This window comes from Callithrix jacchus, chromosome 4, assembly GCF_049354715.1.
Source record: "Callithrix jacchus isolate 240 chromosome 4, calJac240_pri, whole genome shotgun sequence".
NCBI lineage: Eukaryota > Metazoa > Chordata > Mammalia > Primates > Cebidae > Callithrix > Callithrix jacchus.
The window spans coordinates 152,409,992-152,427,208 of record NC_133505.1 but is presented as its reverse complement, the minus strand read 5'-3'; the positions used below and the strand labels follow the sequence as shown (position 1 = coordinate 152,427,208).

The window sequence follows — 17,217 nt, the reverse complement described above, 5'->3', positions numbered from 1 at the left end:
CAAATTTTGTTTCCTTATTTGTAAAGGGGGCAAGCCACTGAGCTAAATTGTTTTTTTCTTGTCACCCTTCCTCTTTCATTAACGATCAAAATTGGCAGTTACATGACAAAGGAATTCAAAGGTGAGGGACCACAGAGAAGTGAGGATGAAAACTTAGAGTGTCTGAGAAAATCAAAGCAGATACTATGCCATGAGTTGCTTGTCACTGGTGTTTAACAAAACTTTTCAATTCCAGATTTCTAAAAGGCAATATAAGAAGATCTCAATCTCGGTGAAGGAATGTCTGAATGAGGTTGTTTTCTTTTAGACTTGAAATATTATCCTTCCATTATTCTGCTTGCTAGCATTAGGAAAAATCTAAAGCACAACACAAAACACTCTCTTTGGCCATCATTAAGCTGTGGTAAAAACCACTTGGCTTGGTGTAAGAAATAATGATGAAAAACGTGATTAAGACTTTGGAAATGATAAGAAAGTAATGAAAGGAGAGATTTGAAAGTGAGTTAGGAAATAGGAAATGAAATGGAACTTGTCACACATGAAAAATCACTGAAGAGCTAAACACGGAATCGGTTGGATTAGAAGTTAAAGCTGAAAGTATCTTTCGAAATAATCTCATCTAGGGATTGGCCAACTGGTTAATTGCATGGTGTGTTTAACCTTTAGGAGAAGGAAATAAAGAAAAACTATGAAGAGGAAGGGAAAGGTACCTTCAACCAGATGTTGAGCTTTTTCAAATTGAGATGTTGTTCTCACTTTTAAAATACTCCTTGCATAGGTATACAAGCAAACCACCGTAGCACATGTATACCTATGCTGGAAGTATTTTAAAAGGGAGAACAAGCCAGGCGCGGTGGCTCACGCCTGTAATCCCAGCACTTTGGGAGGCTGAGGTGCGCGGATTGCCTGAGCTGAGGAGTTCGAGACCAGCCTGCACAACATAGTGAAACCCCATCTCTACTAAAATACAAAAAAAAAAAAATTAGCTGGGCATGATGGTGTGCACCTATAGTCCCAGCTACTCAGGAGGGTGAGGCAGGAGAATTGCAAGAACCCGGGAGGCGGAGGTTGCAATAAGCTGAGATCACGCCCTTGCACTCCAGCCTGGGTGACAGAGCGAGACTCCGTCTCAAAAAAAACAAGAAGAAAAAAAGTGAGAACAATGTCTTAATTTGAAGGAGCTCAACATCTGGTTGAAGGTGATTTCCCTTCCCCTTCATGGTTTTTCTTAGGCTGCTGTGGAAAAGTAATTTTTCCATCATTTTGCCATTTAAACAGGATGTATTTTGTTATGATTATTTAAATTTTTAAAAATTTAAACATTCTAAAATCAGTAATAATAGTATATGTACAATTTGATATTATAATCTATATCAAAAACATTTCTCCGTGTGGCTGTGTAGTGTTCATTATCCTGATTTTTGTGGCTGCACAATATTCTACCAAATATGCTCTTTAAATGTATTAAGCTTTTAATATATTATCGGAAATATACATTATAAAATAATACATTAATGGAAATATATAAGATAATATATTATTGGAAATATAAAATATTGGAGATATATACTATAAAATAATACGTTATTGGAAATATAGGACTTAATGATATAATAGTTTAAACTTTTAAATACTTAAATAATTATTTTTAATATATACCTTTTTCTATATTTTGGGCAATTTTCTTAGGATAATTTCTCAAAATAGTTATGGTACTAAAAGATATAAATACCTTTAAAGCATATGATAGATATTTCTAAATTGCTTTCTGGAAGAATTATATCAATTTACATTTCTATCAGCAGTGAATAAATGTGCTAGTTTGAACATGATAAGCAAAAAAAGGAATAATCTCATCTAATGCCATTGTTTTACAGAGGAGCAAACAGACCCAGAGACATCAAATGACTTTTTGCTATCACAAAAAGTTGTAACTGGGGACCAAAGGTAAAGGATAAGTCAGGAAGAAAGGTTCAGAGACTTATTGTGATACTGAGAAGACATAGGAGAATTAATGGGAAAGAGAGCAGACAGTATCGTTAGTGGGTAAGAAGTGGTGTAAAGATTAATAAAAATTGGAGTAAGGGAAAGAAAAATGGCTAAAATGAGAAAAAGTAAAGACCAGTGTCTTTTCCAAAAGAAGAAAAGGCAGGTGTTTTCTGTGGGGGTAAGAGAGAGAAGGTGTGACTAGAGAAGCAGAGGGGGAGATTCGAGGTTACGTGCCCAGGAAAGAGATGTGCTAAGTATCCACTTATTTGTCTGTGGGACTACATCGTAGTAGGAGAAGGAAGCAGCTAGATGTAACATGCTGAGCAAATCATGGAACAGGTGTGCTGTTGCTGAGTACCTGCTAGAAAAAGAAGAAAATCTAATAGAAGATGAGACTGAGACAAAGGGGAAAGGATTGACAAAGCTACCTTCATTATAGCAATAATAATGGCAGTAATAAGAAAGAGGAAGAACAACAGTAAAAACAACTCTGTTCCTTTTCTAAACCATTGTTCTGGAAGTCTTCCCTGACTCCATGAGTGGAAATACACTTGAAGCTGCTCAGGACCCAAACCTCAGCGTCATCCTCGACTCCTCTCTTTCTTTCAAATGTCACATTCAAGCCATCAGGAAATTCTGTTAAAGCATCTACAGTTTCTGTGTTTTTCCTCCTTTACTGAACAATGCTGGTAGGAGCCAGTGTGATCCCAAGACTGGATTTCAGAAACGGTCTTCCACCTGGTCTCCCTGTTTCTGGCCTTCTCTCCCAGATCCTTCCTCTATCAAACCTACTCTCACATAGTGGTCAGGCTGCTTCAATAAAAATGTTAACTCAGGTCATGTCACTCCAGTGTTTAAAAGTTCCAGTGACTTCTCACATCACCTGGGGTAAAAGTCAAAGCCCTTTGAGGCCCTGTACAATCTGGTCACCTGTTACCTCCTGACCTCCTACTTACTGCCTCCTGCCTCTCTCACTCTGCTCTAGCCACACTGGCCTTCTTGCTGTTCTTTGACTATTCCAGGCAGGGTCTGGCCTCAGGGCACTTGCTCCTGCTGTTCTCTTTACCTTGGAATGCTGCTACTCCAGGCATGCACCTGGCTCACTGCTCTCCCTCCTTCAATAATGCCTGCCTGGGCTAACCTATAAAAAATGGTCTGATCCCATTTCAGCCTTCCTTATCCACAGTCTCTGCTTTATTTCTCTTTGTAGAACTTATTAATGGTCAGCATATTACATAAATTACTTATTAGTTTTATTTTTTTTGCATGCTGTCACTGCAATGTAAGCTTCACTGCATTAAGGCAGAAACTTATATCTGTTTTGTTTGGTGATGTACCTAGAGTGCCGATAACAGAGCCTGACATAGTTAAATGAGTGAAGGACAAGATAGCTAATAACCATTGAGAGCATGCACCATTACAGTTATTGTCTAAGTGCTTCACATATATCAGCCTACCTTATAATTCCAAAAATGCCAGAGGATATTATCCCATTTTACAGATAAAGACACTAAGGTTAGGGAGAAGGTGAACTTATTCTGAGGCAAGTGAAGATAGTTTTACTTCTGATTTGGTGGAGTTAGCTCTTAATGAACCACCCATTATAATCTCTGTTCATATTAATCTGTTTGCTAGGGCAGCCATAATAATGTACCACAGACTAGGAGGCTTAAGCAACAGATGTTTGTTCTTGGTATGGTTCTAGAGTGTAGAAGTTGGAGATGAAAGGGCGAGCAGGGCCGTTCCTCCAGAGGGCTGCAAGGAAGAATGTGTTCAATGCTGCTGTTCTAGCTTCTGGGGGTGTGACAGCAACCTGTGATGCTTCTTGGCTTGTAGAAGCATCACCTTGTTCTCTGCCTTTATCTTCACATGGCGTTCTCCCTGTATGGGAGTCTGTGTCTACAGGTCCCATTTTTAAAAGGGCAGCAGCCACACTGAATTGGGCCTATCCAACTCTAGTGTGGCCTTATCTTAATAAATTACATCTGTGTTCACCTGATTTCTGAATAAGGTCACATTCGGAAGTAATGGACATTATGACTTCAACATTTGAATTTGTAGAAAGCACAAATCAATGGACAGCACTACAGAAAACAACTACCTGAAGACTATAGGGCGTGAAAGAAACCAGGCAGATTGGAGGGGAATGGAAATGTGAAAAGAGGGATCAGATTGGGTTGTTTCCCATTTATAAGTTTAGCTTATAAAAGAGAATTATTGAAAGAGTAGTCAGAGACAGACAGAAAATTGGAGCCATTTAAATAAAAGACTGGATGAATTCCTGTACCGTTACTGTATCAGGCATTATCCCAGTATTACTAAAGGACATATTTTAACAATATAAAAATTAAAATGATTGCTGTCCTCAAAAATCAATGCAAAATTATAGACTGGTGTTTAAACAATGCCAATTACCGCTCAGCACCTCACATGTTTCGGGGACTAAAGCCATGTATATATATATTGTGATTTCTGATAATATATGGACTTATTTGCCTTTGTTCATTTTTTTATTTCAAAAATGTTTTGGCCTTTTCTATGTGTCTCTTCTTGCTTTTATTTTTGATAATTATGTCTTCCTCCTTTCAAATAACTTAAACACTAACTCATGTCCACTGGCGTTCATACTGCCTTCCTGTTGACCTGATTACAACTGTACTTATGAGTTGTTTTAGATATACTTCCTTTTTCTTTTTGTGTTCTTACATTTTTTTTAAATTCTGAGAAAGTCAAAAAAGAAATGTTGGTGGGGACTTAATCTTCATTTCCAGACAGACCTACGATTACCGCTCCACCCCATTTCTAGCTTTCTTATCTGTCCTAGATTCCGTTACTACTGAGAGTTAAGCTCAGTTACTCTCAAAACTCCAGTGAGCTTATGAGTGCCCAGCTCTCCTGCAGTACTGCATCCCTCATAAGAGATTCTGAGTCACATCTTCCTTTGCTGTAGTTCATCCATCAGCTCACTTCCAAAAGCATTCTATCATGCTGAGCTATCTTATCTGCTAGTAATCCTTTTTAACTGCCTCTTCATTGTTGCAGGTGAATTTCTGTCTTCAGATTTTATATTGTTATTTCCATTCAGATGTCAGGAGAAATAGTGTGTTTGCCAGTTTAAACCAGAATTTTCTCATTGTCTATAGTAATGACACCCAAATCTCAATCTCCATTCCACCGCTTTCTTCTGAGTGGCAGGCTTATATATCAAATTTTTTTCAAAACATCTTTCAGGATATCTCCCAAACTCAATATTCCCCAAACTAAAATTTTTTTTTCTTTCACCAGAACTCCCCGACTTTCTTTATTGGATAGACACTGGCAACATCTTCCCCCAATTGCCCAACTTAGAAACATGAATGCCACCTTTGCCATCTCTCTTCCATTTACCACCCTCTTAACCATTCAACAAATTGTTTTAATTATGCTTTCTACATATCCCCTAAATAGAGCTGCTTCCCTCTGTCAGCTCTAACCTGGATTATTAAAGCATCCTGGCATATCTTCCTCTTGTAATCATTACCCCTCTTCAGATCATTCTTGATACTGCCACCTGAGAAATCTTTCTACTTCAAATATAACACTGTCTCTATCTTGCTTAATACTCCTCAATGGCTACTTGTTGTTCTCAGAGAAAAAGTAAAAAATCCTTAATGTGACATTGTATTAGTCTCTTCTCATGCTGCTAATAAAGACATGCCTGAGACTAGGTAATTTATAAAGGAAAGAGGTTTAATTAATCCACAGTTCAGCATGGCTGGGGAGGCCTCAGGACATTTATGATCATGGCCTTAGGAGAAGCAAACACATCCTTCTTCACATGGCAGCAGAAGGAGAAGTGCCAAGCAAAAGAGGGAAAAGCCTCCCATCAAACCATCAGATCTCATGAGAGCTCACTCACATCATGAGAACAACATGAGGGAGACCGCCACCGTGATTAAATTAGCTCCAACTGGGTTTCTCCTATGACATGTGGGGATTATGGGAACTACAATTCAAGGTAAGATTTGGGTAGGGACACAGCCAAGCCATATCAGATATATAAGGGTCCTTATGATTTGTACTGTGCCCTTGTCTCCAATCTCTGTTGTTATTCTTTTTTAAAAAATTTTACTTTAAGTTCTGGGGTACATGTGCAGATCTTGCAGGATTGTTACGTAGGTATACACATGCCATGGTGGTTTGCTGCCTCCATCCCCCCTTCACCTACATTAGGTATTTCTCCTAATGTTATCCTTCCCCTACGTCCCCACCCCCTGCTATCCCTCCCCTAGCTCCTCAAGCCCCAACAGACTCCAGCGTGTGATGTTCCCTCTCCCTGTGTCCATGTGTTCTCATTGTTCAACACCCACTTATGAGTGAGAACATGAGGTGTTTGGTTTTCTGATCTTGTGTCAGCTTTCTGACAATGATGGTTTCCAGCTTCATCCATGCCCCTGCAAAGGACATGGACTCATCCTTTTTATGGCTGCATAGTATTCCATGATGTACATGTGCCATATTTTCTTTATCCAGCCTATCCTTGATGGGCTTTTGGGTTGGTTCCAAGTCTTTGCTATTGTAAACAGTGTCACAATGAACATACATGTGCATGCATCTTTATAATAAAATGATTTAAAATCTTTGGGTATGTACCCAGTAATGGGATTGCTGGGTCAAATGGTATTTCTATTTCTAGATCCTCAAGGAATTGCCAAACTGTCTTCCAAAAAAATTGCCTTAATTTATACTCCCACCAACAGTGTAAAAGCATTTCTATTTCTCCACATCCTCTCCAGCATCTGTTATCTCCAGATTCTTTAATGATCACCATTCTAACTGGTGTGAGATGGTATCTCAATGTGGTTTTGATTTGCATTTGTCTAATAACCAGTGATTAGCATTTTTTATATGTTTTTTGGCTGCATAAATATCTTCTTTTAAAAAGTGGCATGGTGGCTCAAGCCTGTAATCTCAGCACTTTGGGAGGCTGAGGCAGGTGGATCAAGAGATCGTGACCATCCTGGTCAACATGGTGAAACCTCGTCTCTACTAAAAATACAAAAAATTAGCTGGGCATGGTGGCATGTGCTTGTAATCCCAGCTACTCAGGAGGCTGAGGCAGGAAAATTGCCTGAACCCAGGAGGTGGAGGTTGCGGTGACCTGAGAACGCACCATTGCACTCCAGCCTGAGTAACAAGAGTGAAACTCCATCTCAAACAAACAAACAAACAAACAAACAAACAAACAAACAAACAAACAAACAAAAAGTCTCTGTCCATATCTCACCCACTTTTTGATGTGCTTGTTTGTTTGTTCTATATTTCTTTTAGTTCTTTGTAGATTCTGGATATTAGCCCTGTGTCAGATGGATACTTTGATAAATTTTTTCCCATTCTGTTGGTTGCTCTTTACTCTAATGATTGTTTCTTTTGCTGTGCAGAAGCTTCTAAGTTTAATTAGATCCCATTTGTCTATTTTGGCTTTTGTTGCCATTGGTTTTGGTGTTTCAATCATGAAGTCCTTGCCTATGCCTTTGTCCTGAATGGTATTGCCTAGGTTTTCTTCAAGGGTTTTTATGGTGTTAGGTCTTATGTTTAAATCTTTAATCCATCTGGAGTTAATTTTTGTTTAAGGTGTAAGGAAGGAGTCCAGTTTCAGCTTTCTGCACATGGCTAGCAAGTTTCCCCAACACCATTTATTAAACAGGGAATTCTTTCTCCATTGCTTGTTTTTCTCAGGATTGTCAAAGACCAGATAGTTGTAGATGTGTGGCGTTGCCTCCAAGGTCTCTGTTCTGTTCCATTGGTCTGTATCTCTGTTTTGGTACCAGTACCATGCTGTTTTGATTACTGTAGCCTTGTAGTATAGTTTGAAGTCAGGTAGGGTGATGCCTCCAGCTTTGTTCTTTTTCTTAGGATTGTTTTGGCAATGCAGGCTCTTTTTGCGTTCTATGTGAAGTTTAAGGTGTTTTTTCCCAATTCTGTGAAGAAGGCCAATGGTAGCTTGATGGGGACAGTATTGAATCTATAATTTAGTTTGGACAGTATAGCCATTTTAATGATATTGATTCTTCCTAACCATGAGCATTGAGTGTTTTTCCATCTGTTTATTTCCTCTCTTATTTCCTTTAACAATGGTTTGTAGTTCTCCTTGAAGATGTCCTTGACGTCCTTTGTTAATTGTATTCCTAGGTATTTTATTCTCTTTGTAGCAATTGTGAATGGGAGTTTGCTCATGATTTGGCTCTGTGTTTGTCTTCTATTGGTGTATAGGAATAGTTGTAATTTTTATACATTTATTTTGCATCCTGAGACTTTGCTGAAGTTGCTTATCATCTTGAGATTTTGGGCTGAGATGATAGGGACTTCTAAATATACAATAATGTGGTCTGCAAATAGAGACAATTTGACTTCCTCATTTCCTAATTGAATACCCTTTGTTTCTTTTTCTTGCCTGATTGCTCTGGCTAGAATTGCCATTACTATGTTGAATAGGAGTGGTGAGAGAAGGCACCCTTGTCTAGTGCCGATTTCAAAGGGAATGCTTCCAGTTTTTGCCCATTCAGTATGATATTGGCTGTAGGTTTGTCATAAATAGCTTTTATTATTTTGTGATACGTTCCATTGATACCTAGTTTATTAAGAGTTTTTAGCATAAAGGGGTGTTGAATTTTGTCAAAGGCCTTCTCTGCATCTATTGAGATAATCATGTGGTTTTTGTCTTTGGTTCTGTTTATATGATGGATTACATTTATTTATTTGTGTATGTTGAACTAGCCTTGCATCCCTGGGATGAAGCCTACTTGATTGTGATGGATAAGCTTTTTGATGTGCTGTTGCATTTGGTTTGCCAGCATTTTATTGACGATTTGTGCATCAGTGTTCATCATGGATATTGGCCTGAAATTTTCTTTTTTAGTTGTGTCTGCCAGGTTTTGGTATCAGGATGATGTTGGTCTCATGAAATGAGTTAGGGAGTATTCCTTCTTTTTGTATTGTTTAGAATAGTTCAGAAGGAATGGACTGACTCCTCTTAGTAAATCTTGTAGAATTTGGCTGTGAACCCATCTGGACCTGGACTTTTTTTGTTGGTAGGCTATTAATTGCTGCCTCAACTTTAGACCTTGTTATTAGTTTATTAAGGGATTCAGCTTCTTCTTGGTTTAGTCTTGGGAGGGTGTAAGTGTCCAGTAATTTATCCATTTCTTCTACATTTACTGGTTTATGTTCAGAGAGTTACTTGTAGTAATATCTAATGGTCGTTTGTATTTCTGCAGAATCAGTAGTCATATCCCCTTAATCATTTTTTATTGCATCTATTTGATTCATCTCTCTTTTCCTTTTTATTAGTCTGGTTAGTGGTCTATTTTGTTGATCTTTTCCAAAAACCATCTCCTGTACTTACTAATTTTTGGAGGGTTTTTTGTGTCTCTATCTCCTTCTGTTCTGCTCTGATCTTAGTTATTTCTTGTCTTCTGTTAGCTTTTGTATTTGTTTGATCTTGCTCCTTTAGCTCTTTCAATTGTGGTGATAGGGTGTCAATTTTAGATCTTTCCTCACTTCTTATGTGGGTATTTAGTGCTATACATTTCTCTCTGGATATGGCTTTAAATGTTTCCAACAGATTTTGGTACATTTTGTCTTTTTTCACACCATTTTCAAAGAGAATCTTTATTTCTCCCTCATTTTATTATTTATCCAGTAGTCATTCAGGAGAAGTTTGTTTAGTTTCCATGTAGTTGTGCATTTTTGTGTGAGTTTCTTAGTACTGGGTTCTAATTTGATTGCACTGTGGTCTGAGAGAATTTTTTTTATGATTTCTGTTCTTTTGCATTTGCTGAGGAGTGATTGATGTCCACATATGTGGTCAATTTTAGATTCAGTGCAATGTGATGCTGAGAAGAATGTATATTCTTTGGATTTGGGGTGGAGAGTTAGATTCATTTGGTCCAGATCTGAGTTCGAGTCCTGGATATCATTGTTAGTTTTCTGTCTCCTTGATCTGTCCAATATTGACAGTGAATTGCTAAAGTCTCCTACAGTTATCGTGTGGGAGTCTAAGTCTCTTTGTAGGTCATTAACAACTTGCTTTATGTATCTGGGTGCTCCTGTATTGAGTGCATATATATTTAGGATAGTTAGCTCTTCTTGTTGCATTGATCCTTTTACCATTATGTAATGCCCTTCTCTGTCTCTTTTGATCTTCGTTGGTTTAAAGTTCATTTTGTCAGAGACTAGGATTGCAACCCCTGCTTTTTATTGCTCTCCATTTGCCTGGTAAATCTTCCTCCATCCCTTTATTTTGAGTCTGTATGTGTCTTCGCTTGTGAGATGGGTCTCCTGAATAGAGCACACCAATGGGTCTTGACATTTTATCAAAATTGCCAGTCTGTGTCTTTTGATTGGGGCACTTAGGCCATTTATATTTAAGGTTAATATTGTTATGTGTGAATTTCTTCCTGCCATTTTGATACTAGCTGGTTGTTTTGCCCATTAGTTAATGCATATTCTTCACTGTGTTGATGGTCTTTACCATTTGGTACATTTTTGCAGTGGCTGGTACTGGTTGTTCCTTTTCATGTTTAGTGCTTTCTTCAGGAGCTCTTATAAGGCAGGCCTGGTGGTGAGGAAGTCTCTCAGCAGTTGCTTGTCCATAAAGTACTTTATTTCTCCTTCACTTATGAAGCTTAGTTTGGCTGGATACGAAATTCTGGGTTGAAAGTTCTTTTCTTTAAGGATGTTGACTATTGGCCTCCCTGTCTTCTGGCTTGTAGGGTTTCTACCAAGAGATCCCCTGTGAGTCCGATGGGCTTCCCTTTGTGGGTAACCTGATGTTTCTCTTCAGCTGCCCTTAGCATTTTTTCCTTCTGTTCAACCCTGGTGAATCTGATGATTATGTGCCTTGGGGTTGCTATTCTTGAGGAATATCTTTGTGGTGTTCTCTGTATTTCCTGTATTTGAATGTCGACATGCCTTGCTAGGTTGGGGAAGTTGTCCTGGATGATGTCCTGAAGAGTATTTTCCAGCTTGGATTCATTCAGGTACACTGATCATATGTAGGTTAGGTCTTTTCACATAATCCCATATTTCTTGGAGGCCTTGTTCCTTTCTTTTCACTCTTTTTTCCCCTAATCTTGCCTTATCATTTTATTTTATTGAGTTGATCTTCAATCTCTGATGTCCTTTCTTCTGCTTGATCAGTTCAGCAATTGAAACTTGTATATGCTTCACCAAGTTCTCGTGCTGTGTTTTTCAGCTCCATCAAGTCGTTTTTGTTCTCTAAGCTGGGTATTCTAGTTAGCATTTCATCAAATCTTTTTTCAAGGTTCTTAGTTTCTTTGCATTGGGTTAGAACATGTTCCTTTAGCTCAGAGAAGTTTGTGATTACCCACCTTCTGAAGCCTGCTTCTGTAATTCGTCAAACTCATTCTCCATCTAGTTTTGTTTCCTTGCTGGTGAGGAGTTGTGGTCTTTTGGAGGGGGAGAGGCATTTTGGTTTTTGATTATGTCATCCTTTTTGCATTGGATTTTTCCCATCTTTGTGGATTTATCTACCTTTGGTCTTTGAAGTTGCTAACTTTTGGATGGGGTCTCTGAGTGGGTATCCTTTCTGTTGATGTTGAAGCCATTTCTTTCTGTTTTGTAGTTTTCCTTCTAGCGGGCCCCTCTGCTGCAGGACTGCTGGAGGTCCACTCCAGACCCTGCTTGCCTAGGAATCACCCATGGGGGCTGCAGAACATCAAGGCTTGCTGCCTTTTTCTTCCTCTGGTTATCATCCCAAAAGGGTACCCACCAGATGTCAGCCAGATCTCTCCTGTATAAGGTGTCTCTTTGGATATATAGGGGTCAGGGAGCCACTTGAGGAGGCATTGTGTCCCTTATCAGAGCTCAAGTGCTGTGCTGGGGATTCTGTTTCTCCCTTCAGAGCTGCTGGAAGGGCTGTTCAAGTCTGCTGCAGCGAAACTCACAACTACCTCTTTTCCCAGGTGCTCTGTCCCAGGAAGTTGGGACTTTATTCTAAGTCCCTGACATGCTGCTGCCTTTTTTCAGAGTTGCCCTGCCCAGCAAGGAGGGAGAGTCAAATTGTCTCTATTTGTAGATGACATGATTGTATATTTAGAAGACCCCATCATCTCAGCCCAAAATCTCCCTAAGGTGATGAGCAGTTTCAGCAAAGTCTCAGGATACAAAATAAATGTGCAAAAATCACAACTATACCTATAGACCAAAATAGACAAACACAGAGGCAAATCATGAACAAACTCCCATTTACAATTGCTACAAATAGAATAAAATACCTAGGAATACAACTAACAAAGGATGTCAAGGACCTCTTAGGGGAGAACTACAAACCACTGCTCAAGGAAATAAGGGAGGACACAAACAGATGGTAAAACACTCCATGCTCATGGTTAGGAAGAATCAATATCATGAAAATAGCCATACCATCCAAATTAAATTATAGATTCAATGCTATCCTCATCAAGCTACCATTGACCTTCTTTACAGAACTGGAAAAGATTACCTTAAACTTCATATGGAACAAAAAACAGCCCATATAGCCAAGACAATTCTAAGCAAAAAAAAAAGAACAAAGCTGGAGGCATCACGCTATGTGACTTCAAACTATACTGTAAGGCTACAGTAATCAAAACAGCATGGTTTGGTACCAAAACAGAGATGTAGACCAATGGAACAGAACAAAGGCCTTGGAGGCAACACCACACATCTACAACTATTTGATCTTTGACATACCTGACAAAAACAAGCAATGGGGAAATGATTCTCTGTTTAATAAATGGTTTTGGGAAAACTGGCTAACCATGTGCAGAAAGCCGAAATCCAGATGGATTAAAGATTCAAACATAAGACCTAACACCATAAAAACCCCAAATGCAAAACCTAGGTAATACCATTTAGGACATAGGCATAGGCAAGGACTTCATGACTAAAACACCAAAAGCAATGGTAACAAAAGCCAAAATAGACAAATGGGATCTAATTAAACTTAAGAACTTCTGCACAGCAAAAGAAACTATCATTAGAATGAACCAGCAACCAAAAGAATGGGAAAAAATTTTTGCAAGCTACCCATCTGACAAGGGCTAATATCAGAATCTACAAAGGACTAAAACCAATATACAAGTAAAAAACCACCCCATGAAAAAGTGAACGAAGGATTTGAACAGACACTTTTCAAAAGAAGATGTTTATGTGGCCAACAAACATATGAAAAAATACTCATCATCACTGGTCATTAGAGAAATGCAAATCAAAGCCACATTGAGATACCATCTCATGCCAGTTAAAATCGTAATCATTAAAAAATCTGGAGACAACAGATGTTGGAGAGGATGTGGAGAAATAGGAACACTTTTATACTGTTCATGGGAGTGTAAATTAGTGAAACCATTGTGGAAGACAGTGTGGAAATTCCTGAAGGATCTAGAAATAGAAATTCATTTGACCCAGAAATCTCATTACTGGGTATATACCCAAAGGATTATAAATTGTTCTATTATAAAGACATGTTCACAAGTATGTACATTGTGGCACTGTTTACAATAGCAAAGACTTGGAACCAACCCAAAAGCCCATCAAGGATAGGCTGGATAAAGAAATTTGGCACATATACACTATGAAATACTGTGCATCCATAAAAAAGGATGAGTTTATGTCCTTTGCAGGGACATAGATGAATCTGGAAGCCATCATTCTCAACAAACTGGCACAAGAACAGAAAACCAAGCGCCTCATGTTCTTGCTCATAAATGGGTGTTGAACAATGAAAACACATGGATACAGAGAGGGAAACATCACACACTGGGATCTCTTGAAGGGTTGGGGGCTACAGGAGTGGTAGAAGAGGGTGGGGAGGTAGGGGAGGGATAACATGAGGAGAAATACCTAATGTAGGTGAAGGGGGAATGGAGGCAGCAAACCACCATGGCGTGTGTATACCTATGCAACAATCCTGCAAGATCTGCACATGCACCCTAAGGTATAATTTTTTTAAAAAAAGGAAAGAAATAATAGTTGGGAAAAATAATGAAGATGTCTAGAAAAATAAACAATTAAGAAATTCCATATTAAATTCTACATGTGTCCTCATTATAAAAGTTTGTGCACAGCACTGAAATAGCTGAATAGGGAATACAAGAACCATACTAATTTTTTTTTCCTTCATGTGGAGTAAAACTTTTCTGGTTTTGTTTATACATTTGGTTTTCATTTTCTTCTTTTTCTTTTTGGTGAAATATGAAATTCCATAATAATTTAAACTTTTGCTAAGGGAATTATCAGTTGGTGTAAATAAATTTCCATAGCCAGTCACCTGATTAGAGAAATATCCTATAGGATAAAAGGCTAGGAGTCAAATAGCTAGAATTATATATTATTTCTTTAACAATGCATCCAACATGCAAAGAATGTTTCATGGAGTTTTATTCCTACAATTTTTCCTAACCTTGTTATATGTGCCATTATTTGGTGTATTATTTTTTGAATTATTTCTTCTACATCTGAAAGCAGACTTTTAATTTCATCTCAACCATGAATTATTTTTAATTTTTAATCTTTTTAAATTTAATTGGTATAAGCATTAAAATATGATATAAAATTTGATACCAAGAAACACCACTTTTTTTTGTATCTGGAAAGCAGTGCTATAAAATGCATCTTTTTCTGCTTAAGAATAATCTCTTTTGATTGTTAGCTTTCTTAAATTACAGTGAGGTTGGTCTACCTCTGAGCCATATACATTCCTTTTTGAGAGTTGCAGTCAGCACAATCATATTCCTACATTTTCCTGTGATTGAACATCAGAATCAAGAATTCCGTGCAACTCTGTTTTACACAAGAGAGAAAGGTAATGGAACAGCCTAAGCTTGGAAGTTCCCTGTTGTGATATATCGTCAGGTGCCAGAGTGGCATCGAAAGTTAGGGCAGTGCCCAAGAGTATGTTTCTTACTGTTTCTATGAAAGACAGAAACAAAAAAATCCGTTAAATACTCAGGTAAGAATATGCTAAGCCAAAGGACACTTTAGTTATCAAGTATGGCATATTATTGTAACTCTTATAGAAATTGTTGTTGGAATTGGAATTGCTGAATAATTGTTGTTGGTGTTGGAAATTCTAAGCTGACTCTCAAAGGAAAATAAAATACAAGTTGGCATATAAAGACACTTTCTGACTTTTAGATATAACTTTTCTGAAATAAGTAGACCATAGAAGATACAATCTGTCTCTGGCAAAATTTAATTTAAAATTGCTTTTCTCTTGCTTTTCCATTAAACAATGATTATCCTTTTTCCATTAGATATGATGACAGCTTAGGTGAGGTAATCCTTAAAGCCTCATGGTCCCTGTTCATGTTTTTCAAACTTAGATCTTTTTAGCAAACCATCAATATAACTTATATTTTTCACTCTCACCATTGGTTGAAAAGGGAAATTAAAAGTAGCTGGAGGTAATATGCTTTGTTCTATTTTTATATTGTTGACTAAGGAACATTTTCTGCATGATGGTGAGAGAAGAAAATACCACAGTTATTCTCATTTATCCATTCTCCTCAAATTGCCTCCGTTTTCTCTTCTATTTGTTTGAAACATTCTGATAAACTATTTGATTTATGAAAATTATTTTCAGGCTCTGGAGTAACTGCCACTAACTACTGTGTAGTTTTCAGTAATTTATTGCTCATTAATTATTTAATTTTAAGATTGCAATAAAACTAAATGGGAGAAAGCCTTCATTTATGGGGAAAACAGTATTTCATGTGAATAGACTATTTCAAGATACTTTCCTGTGTCTAGGTTAGATTTTCCAGTGGTTGTTTTTTTGCAGATTCAATATAAAATTTGCATTTATAAGAGCCAGTGAAAGCTACAACTCAGTTATTCAAATATACATGTTTTATTCTTTTCTAGAAATCAAATTTTTTTAAAGTGAGATATACTAAAGAGTCAAGGTGCCCAAACATCTGATATATTCTTTTTTGAGTATGATATTAAATTCCTGAAAGAAACTTTCAGATCTTTATATATGGTAATATTATCCAGCAGGCATAATAATATTTCTGAAACTCCCAAGAAGGACAAACTATTTTCTAAAATAAGACCCTTACATTTTTGGAATTTTTTTTCATAGTCCCAAAAGAGCATACACTTTTTAATGCTATTCAGGTTGGCTTCACTGAACAAATATTTTATTGTCTATAAATCTGTTGAGTAAAAATCAAATAATAAACACATTTTCATCCTATGTATTTTAATGAAAAATCTTCCCACATCTTCAAATGTGCCCCAAAGGTCTTTTGCTTTCATTTAAATTGTTTAAGATATTGTTAGTCTTTTGAAATATGAGTGCATTTTGTATTTAGTGTCATATAACTTATATGTTACTCAAAAATATTCTAAGAGATTTTCTCTAGAATAGCTTATTCACTCTACAAATAAAAAAAGTGTGCACTCTTGAAGACGTTAATTAAGCCATTTGAAATTCATGGCAGAGATACTAATTTCCAGTTGATGACATAGATTAGTTCAGAAAATGTGTTGAGAACTTACTGGAGATTTTTAGATAGTTGGGAAATAATATTGTCCTTCTAAGGGCTTATCTAATAGAATGTGCAGATGCATAAACAGACAATTTCAATAGAATGTGTTAAATGTGGTAATAATGGTAAGTGCATAACATAAATATAAAAGAGGAAAGTAGATTTATTTAATAAGCACTTTTCATTTTCTTTCAGTTGACATTTATTGAACACCTGCTACATGCCAGGAGATAAGTACCAGAAACTAAAATAGACATAGTTCCTGATTTCAGGATTCTTAATATGTTGGAAGACAGCTATCAATTAATCACATAAAATGTGCAATAAAATTTAAATGAGTGCTTTGAAAGAAAGAATACAGTTCAAGAGCAAATAAAAAAGAACCTGATGAGCTCCAGGTTCAGAAAAGAATAACTTCTTATCCAATTACATTGACAATATGCACGTTGAAGGGGTCAGACTCATTTACTTTAACAGTTAAGGCTTTTCCCCCCTTAATTTAGATATAGCACATTCTCTAAGCAGTTTAGTTTGTGCAGATAAAGAATTTCATGTTTGGGAATGTCATAGCCAAAAATTATGCCCAAGTTGCAACATTGGGTGACCTCAGCAGATGCTGTCATTTCCACTGCCAAGTGCAGACATTTCAGGGTGCCCTGCCAACCTGGGTGGAGATGCCAGCACAAAGAAT

General features: G+C 37.3%; 1 protein-coding gene across 3 annotated transcripts in view; it reads left to right on the top strand.

The window, feature by feature from the left end:
* Positions 1–17,217, top strand: part of EPM2A (EPM2A glucan phosphatase, laforin) — a 340,229-nt gene that overhangs the window by 88,826 nt on the left and 234,186 nt on the right. The window lies entirely within an intron of this gene.